Raw genomic sequence first — 8,381 nt, 5'->3', positions numbered from 1 at the left:
ATAATTAATAAGGGATGGAGGGTAAGGTCATGGTTTCAATCCATATAGATGTGTGAGTTTTGCTTATGAAAAAGACTAAAGTGTGGTGTTTCGCTGTGTAAGCGTCCTCATCGGAGTATTTTTCTTATATTGTCATAGTATTAATCGGTTTATCTCCTTTCTCTGTTTCCTGATTCCTTTCCAGGGCCATTCGGCATCCTGCAAGTGGATATGTTCAGGGAATAAATGATCTAGTTACACCCTTTCTAGTTGTTTTCTTGTCTGAACACTTAGAAGGGGGTGTGGATAACTGGTCAATCTCTGATTTATCTCCAGAAAAAATCTCTAACATGGAGGCTGATTGCTATTGGTGTCTATCAAAGCTGCTTGATGGTATGCAAGACCATTACACATTTGCTCAACCAGGAATTCAGAGGCTTGTGTTTAAATTGAAGGAATTGGTTAGGCGGATTGATGGTAATCCTTTCTTCTAACCTCTACTTATTATAGGGCTTTTTAGCAATACTTATAAAAAAAAACTTATTATTGGGCCTCTTTTTTTGCATTAAATAAATTGATTTACACTGTTATACATAAATTCTATGCTTGTTTTTGCTCTGTGCCTGTGCATGAGGTGTGTATATTGGGTAGAAATGGATGTGGGCCCAAAACCTGCTCATATCATGTCATAGTCATTCCAGTGATGTCCATAATTAGTTGATCATCAAAATTTTTGGTTCATCCAAGCTAGTCAAATTCAATGAATGGTTGTGGCTTTATGCTTAAGAAAATTAAAAGACTTTTGAGTTAGGGCATCCTTATTTTGTTAAGGCTAGTGCGACTAGATGACCTTGGCGCTCTATTTTCTCCACTCATGTCTCTTGGTTTGAAACCTGCGGTAAGATTATGGTTTGTTGTCTAACTGCAATGCAAAAGGTCAGCTGATTGAATAGTTAGAACAAGGTTAGTTGGGTTCATCAACTTTCACCTCATGAGGTTTTCCTTGGCAAGTAAAGTTGAATGGTAGCTTGCAAGTCCCAACCGTTCCCACTTATGTTTGTATGTGCAGCACATATAGAGAGGGAACTTAAGCTAAAAAGTTCCTTCTGTGCTCTAGTACTATGCATATCTTACGATTTAGATAGTAGTCTCATCCGTATTACTAAACTCTTCTTAATTTCCATTGTCCGATGAAGTTATGATCATGGGAAAAATTTAACTGCGCAAGTATTTTTGGATAAAAACATTGACAATATCTACTTTTTAAACTGCCCAAAGCACTTCCCACCTTTCTCTTCCATCTTTTACTTCATGTCTCTCTCTCTCTCTCTCCACAATTTTCTTCTCTTCTACGCCCTCTATTAAAGAAAAATGCCTTGGCATACACACCGACACTTGCCAAGAGACTAGTATAAATTAATTTTAAGGTTCTTCTGAACCTGTTACTTGATGTTATTGTATCCAGGGTTGCCTTAAAACACTACTGAATCTGTTCCAGATTTGTGGAAATAGATAAGTGTTCACTTGCCAAGAGACTAGTATAAATTAATTTTAAGGTTCTTCTGAACCTGTTTCTTGATGTTATGGTATGCAGGGTTGCCTTAAAACACTACTGAATCTGTTCCAGATTTGTGGAAATAGATACGTGTTTTGCTCATTTTACAAGAAATTCAATCTTGCTCTTTTTCTGAGCCGGTTCTTGATGCATCTGCCGCTGTAAGATGATATGTACGTGGGCTTAATTTGTGTGTTATTACAAAATAAAAAAATGGAGGATTGAAATGGAAATTTGAGTTAATTAAGCCATAATGTGATGAAAATGTAACATTGGGCTGTCACTCATACAGCAAAGCAGAATTTCTAACGTTTTTAGTTTTCATTTAGTGTAACCAATATTATATGCCATGAGCTAATTCGACAAGTCCATTGTGGCTATCCCCTTTTCAACAATTTAAATGTAATTAGTAATGTCTGTTTAGTATTGATTATAAATGCAAAAAATTCTTCCCTAGAACAACAACCTAACTCACAAATAGATTTCAGTATGCATCTTACTGTGAAAAAAATGTGTAATTGTTAATTTTGCAATTTTTGAGAACTCTTTCTTTAGGGGGTTATATTTTGAATATAGAAAATGGTTAAATACTTTATTAGTATGTGGGTTTGCACATTTTTATTTTTTTCCACCTGGGGTTTAAGTCCTATCATAAATGGCACCTAACTTACGGGAAAAGACCAACTTAGGGCCTTTGTTAGGTTCCGTCATACGTGTCATCAGATAGAAATGCCACGTGTGTCCTAAAATAATAATAATAAAAAATAATTAAAAAAACTAAAACCTTTAAAAAATAAAAAATAAAATAAAATAAAAAGCAGAAAAATTATGTGGTGGCCAAACCACCCCCAAGGCCCTTGGGGGTGGCTGAATGGCCAAAATGGGGTGGTCGGGCCACCTCATAAATTTTCATTTTTTTTTTAGGTTTTAGTTTTTTAATTAATTTTTAATTATTGTTATGTTTTTAATATTTTTTATGACACGTGGCATTTTTATGTGACGACACATGGTATTTCGTTAGTTTGGGCTAACGGAACCTAACAAAGGTATTAAGCTGGTCTTTTCTCGTAAATAAGGTACCATTTGAACCCCAAGTGAGAAAAAAAAAAATATGAAAATGCAAACTCAGGTACCAATAGAGTATTTAACCCTATCTAAAAAGAGAGCATATTTTTCGTAGTCACTCCAAGGGCTTTGACGGGAAAGGAACTTTTAAACAGTTGTAATGAATAGCTTTCTTGGGTTTCCGAGATTGTTCTGGTGACATGGTTGGTGAAGCATCTTCCCTAGAGTTGCATTACCAAAATTGTATGTCTTATTAATACTACCCATTTGTGTTGATGCATGACATGTAAAAATTGCCATAACCTTACTATTTCAATACTTCTTGTTTCTTCATTTGTTTTACAATTATGTCCGTCCATAATATGCCAGCCCTATTGACAATACCACTTTTTAAAACTCCTCTAGACCCTGTTTCAAGACACATGGAGGAGCAAGGGCTGGAATTTCTGCAATTTGCTTTCCGCTGGTTCAGTGGCAGAGCCACGTTGCTCTTTGGGGGTGCCGTGGATTTTAATTTTTTTTTTCCTACCCACGGCACCCCCATCTGAGCCTAACGTGAGGTTTCAGACCTCTTTTAATTTGAAGGCAAAATGAAAATGGAAGACAAATATTCTTGGATATAAAGCACTGAGAAGAGGTTTTTAGTAATTTTCTCCAATAAAGTGGCACAGTTGGCAAAAAATTCTCCTTCGCTACAAAAGGTTTCAAGTCGTTTATTGGTTTACAGGAAGAAGAACTCAACCCAATTAATTTTGCAGCAGTCACTGGTCAGCTTTGGAACTTTTGACACTTACTTAGCTTTGGATCCAAAAAATGCTTATAAATTATTTAAAATTGACAATATATGTATGATTACATAGAAGTATTATTCTCTTAGATTTTTCTAAGTATGACAAAATTAATTTGAGATATGTGTGCTTATTGATCCAACATTACAAAATTTGTTTTCTATTGCAGAATTATGCCAAGGATTGGCAAAGACAGAAAAATCAAAGACAAACTCTCTTATTGACAGATTAATTCGTCTTATTTTAACTCTTTCAGTGTCTACAGCAACTACTGAACGAGCATTTTCTGCAATGAAAATTGTTAAAACATGACTTTACATCAAAATGGAGGATAATTTTTTTTGAAAATAATTTTGTTCTCTATATTGAAAGGAAAATTGCTGAAAGCTTCGATTTAGATTTGATACTTGATATTTTGTGCTTCTAAGAGACCGTAAAGTGCAGTTCTAGACAACTTTTTTTTTTTTTTTTTGATATAGTGCCGACATGTTATATTTCTAATATATCAATTTAAGTATACATTTATGAACTTTTATAGATATTTTTTTTGTGATGTATATATTGTGTGAATTACCAAATTTTTAAGGTGGAAAAAACTTTTAGGACGCCAAAACATTTTTGGCGCATGGCACCCCCAATATGAACTGTCTGGCTCCGCCACTACACTGGTTCAACTGTCTTCTAATACGCGAGGTTTGCTTCTCCAAATGCATTTCATGTATTATGAATTGCTGTAATCTCCATCTTAGGATGATACGAATTTTATTAAGTGAACCAAATATGTAAGCTCTAGGTTGCTTAAGTTGTACTGAGAACATTTGCAGCAGAGCTTTGGCCGTGACTTGGTGCTTTTATCGTTTATGCAAAGCTAATACAGGTTCTGTCTTGTTAGATACCTGAAAAACTCTAAACAGATAAATATCACAATTTTTTGTGGAATTAACAGATATTTATCAAAACAAACATTCACCAAAATATGAACAATCACACACAAAGATTTTGGTGATGAAGAGGAAACCTTTTAGAAAACGTTCTAAAAGTAAAACCTCTCCGGGGCAGCCAAACCCAGGAAATCACTATCAAAATATTATCTAGAGATTACAGATACTAGGAACATTTACAACCCTTTGCAAGACCTTGGCTCTGTAAGATCGACAAGCCTACAACTCGTCTCCTTGCTCACAATCTTCTTCAACGTGATTCTCCTTTATCGGACCCTTTCGATAGACTTCAATTAAGCACACAATAAAAACTAACAAAAATCCTCTAAGAGGAATCAATTTGGCTCACAACAAAATAATCACTCAAGCACAGCCTCACACGAACTCTCTGGGGGTGAAAATTCGTACTTTTCTCTTCTATAATGATGTATATATACCCCCGACAAAACCTTAGACCTAACCCACTTAAAATCACGTTTTTGGGCCTAAAACTTACGGGGTGTCCGGACATGTTAATGGGCGGTCCGGACACGGCTTTGCGGAGCAAGATTTTAGTTTCTGGAAATGAGGTCCGGACCCGGGGAATTGCCGTCCGGACCTGGCCTGTCCAGTCTTGATCAACAGCTTCGATCGATGGGCGTTTGTGGTCCGGTTGAGCTGAAATTTTACAGGGACGTTCATAACACATGAATCTACATTATGAGCGGTGGAGATTGGATTCTGAGCATTCTATATCAGTGTTTGAGCCCGTAAACAGTAGCATCTGCATTTTGGAACTGAATTAAGCCAACACAAGAACTAATAATACCTTTCCATCTCGTTAGTCGCCTGTGGGACACATATCTTGCGGAAGGAGATGCATTGCCAGATTTCCTTGTATACATATTTGCCAGTTTTCTTTTAACGGTGAGATGTACTCTTGCTTTTGCGCTCATCGATCTCTGATGATGGTTGAAAATGTGTTTCTGGGTAAATGTCATTGTCAGTGTTCTTTTTGATGCCGTTGGGTAAATAGTGAGAAGTATAAAAGGCAGGCATGTTTCATGGCTTTGTTTATAGAAGAGCTTATATTTCGCATGATCTTGCAGTTAACACCAATTGCTGTGAGCTTCTCATTTTGTCTTGCTTTTCATGTGCAGAACCACACTGGCCTTTTTAGTGCTAATCAAAAAATACCTTTTCTATGCTGATCCGTGGAGGGGAAAATATTTTAAGTTTATGTAAACAAGCTTCCACATTAGAACTTAATATTGCAAGATTCAGCAGGTTCAGGCTGTGTTTTATTCTTACGCCAAATATTCTGGCCTAAGTTGTTACCTAGGTCATCATTGCTCCAATGTGTTGCTGCACTTTATCCCTATTCCTGCAACATCTTATCTTTTTTCAATTTCATTTTTTGGCTAGAAAAAGAAACATTAATTTTTTTTAAAATGGTACTTGGCAGAATGATATCTTCTCTCAAAATCCTACCTATTTCTGAAAGCAAATCTGTCATTCTAAAACTGATATTTATCACAGCATGTCCTATTCTAGCCATAGCTTCAGCTGGTCAATTTGTTTCCTTGTAAATGTGATTTTTTGAAACTTTGCAAATCATTTGTGACTACCATTTGGTTATGCCTTTTTCTTCAGATAAATCTCTGGACAATTGGCTCATCAAGTTACATTTTCTTTTGTGATAGTGATTATATTTCAAATTGTTAAAATGTGCTGTTACCTTATATTCAGTGGACAGATAAGATTCAGAAGCTTGATTTCCAAGAATTGGTGATGTTCCTTCAACACCTCCCAACACAAGACTGGACTCACCAAGAGCTGGAGATGGTGCTTTCTAGAGCATTTATGTGGCACAGTATGTTCAACAACTCCCCCAGCCACTTAGCTAGCTAAAGAGAAAATTGTAATACTTATTATTTTTTCTCAGTTTGGAATCTGTTTTTTCTTTCTTGAATATCTTTTTCATTTTTTGCTGCCGTTTAGTCTCTATAAATGTTTGTTTTTTTCTCTTATTCCAGTGGAGGAAACCAGCCCATGTTCTCATACGAATTATGGCTTGTAATATCTGTATTATTAGGCGTTTCTTTGTAGATGTACTTTGACCAGAGAACATGGAAAAAAGAAAAAATTAATAAAAATAATTACTTTCTTGCACAACAATTTTCAATTTCGTGAATGGAGTTTAGAGGAAATCCAATGTTTTTTTACTTGGTTACATCCTTTGCGTTCAAAGTCCTGGTAAATGGTGAATTCCCATGCACCTTCAGGCAGGTTTACTTTTCATATTTGTTTGGTTGGGTGCCTCAGACCAAACTGAGTGTCTGGGACAATATTTTCTGGAATTGGTTTATGCCCCTCGAGATTTAATATGCTTAAGGTTTTCTTTTCTACCCGGTATCTTTTCTTGGCTTGGGACAATGTAACCCTACAAAAAAACACAACCTCTGGTGCCAGAAATTTGGGTATGCGACGCAGCTTGCATAACTTGTTTAATAAATAGGTTATGTTGGGTTGACCTTGATAGAATCTTGATCGGTTCAATCCTCAATCACATATCATAACTGCAACATATAAAAAATGATTTAAATTGCACTACTAAATAATAAACAACACAAGCAATTTTTTTGTTACAAAGTGAAAAACTGTAGGAACAAATCATAGGTAGCCAAATTTGGAAAATCACTATCATGAAGAAGATTAAAAGTACAAACAAAGAAACATACAAAACCCCCTTTGTAAATCTAAGATTCTATACAACAACAAACTTCTCGCTTGCCTCTGAGTTAGCCAACTTTTTTCAAGTGCATCTTCTCACTGACTCTTTGGGTAGGTTCTTTTATGGTCATAAGAAGCGTATGGTATGGTTTGATACAACTCAAGAAAAAAACTCCCAAATTGTGAAAAGATTCAAGCTTTTAGAAATCTTCACTTCATGGAAACAAAGGTGAGAGAATGCACACATCTAGAATGATTCTAGGGACAGGTTCTCTCTATCTTCCTCACCAAAGAAAAACGTTCGAAGCTTGCTTGAGAGAGTTATGAGAAAAACAAATAAACCAAATGAGAACAAGATTTGGAATTTACACTCTCAAGGATTTGCCTTTGCGTCAAGATGGAGACTACTCGTGTCGTGATGCGTGGGTAGGGGTTCTATCACTAAATCTTTGACATTTGGCAGGTTTAGCATGGGAGGAGTCATGACAGCATTTGAACGAGCTCTGCACAAGACGAAGCCGAGAGCTCTCTATGGCTCCCTGCCACTTAGCCGTCATGATGAGCTTTGAATAGGAAGGTGCAGTAACACTCCAAACACTCCAAAAGTTTTTACATTTTCATACCGAAACGCATGGTAATGAAAGGAAATAAACATAAGATTTTGCACACCGAATGTAGCCAATTCCTAGAACCTATCAGACCTGACATGATCTGATGTAGGACATGTGTGTCCCCACCTCCAAGAATAAATAGTTTACTATTAATCCTTTCCCTACTAGGAGTATATTTACTTTTCTTATTAGGATTATGTTTACTTTCTCTACTAGGATTATGTTTACTTTCCTACTAAGATTAGATTTACTTTCTCTACTAGAAGTAGGTTTACTTTTTCTCCAAGGATTTCTCTTCTATAAATAGGCTAGCCTATTATGTAAAACTTAACTCATTGAATTATTATCAAATCAGAGAATTCTCTCTCAAATACTCTGCGGAGTTTTATCCTTCTTTTAGCCTGCGGGCTTGTTTTATTCTTTTTGGGGAGAAGATGAAGATGCTTCTCCTTGCAGAATCAAAGACGTTGCTATTTGATTAGTTACCTTAGTCTTCCGTTACGTCAGTTGGTATCAGAGCAGGCTTTATCCTGATCATGACCAATTAGCGCAACGGTGACGATTCCCTTAACGAAGCTGCTCGTGACAAGGAGGCTCCTTGGAGAGCCGAATTCCAAGAGTTCCAGCAAATCCAACAAACGATGCAATAGGAGATACGACAGGAGATGCGCCAGATGCGGGAGATGATAAAGCGCATGCACATAGGTCCTAATCGTAATCACAGGGACAA

At 36.3% G+C, this 8,381-nt stretch overlaps 1 pseudogene; it reads left to right on the top strand.

Moving 5' to 3' along the window:
• LOC132164555 (GTPase-activating protein GYP1-like) overlaps positions 1 to 6,479 on the top strand; it is a 20,449-nt pseudogene extending 13,970 nt beyond the window's left edge.
• Positions 6,480 to 8,381: the final 1,902 nt, after the last annotated feature.

The sequence above is a fragment of the Corylus avellana genome, chromosome ca1, assembly GCF_901000735.1.
Source record: "Corylus avellana chromosome ca1, CavTom2PMs-1.0".
NCBI classification, from domain to species: domain Eukaryota; kingdom Viridiplantae; phylum Streptophyta; class Magnoliopsida; order Fagales; family Betulaceae; genus Corylus; species Corylus avellana.
The sequence above is the reverse complement of the archived record's forward strand: the minus strand, read 5'-3'. Positions and strand labels throughout refer to the sequence as shown.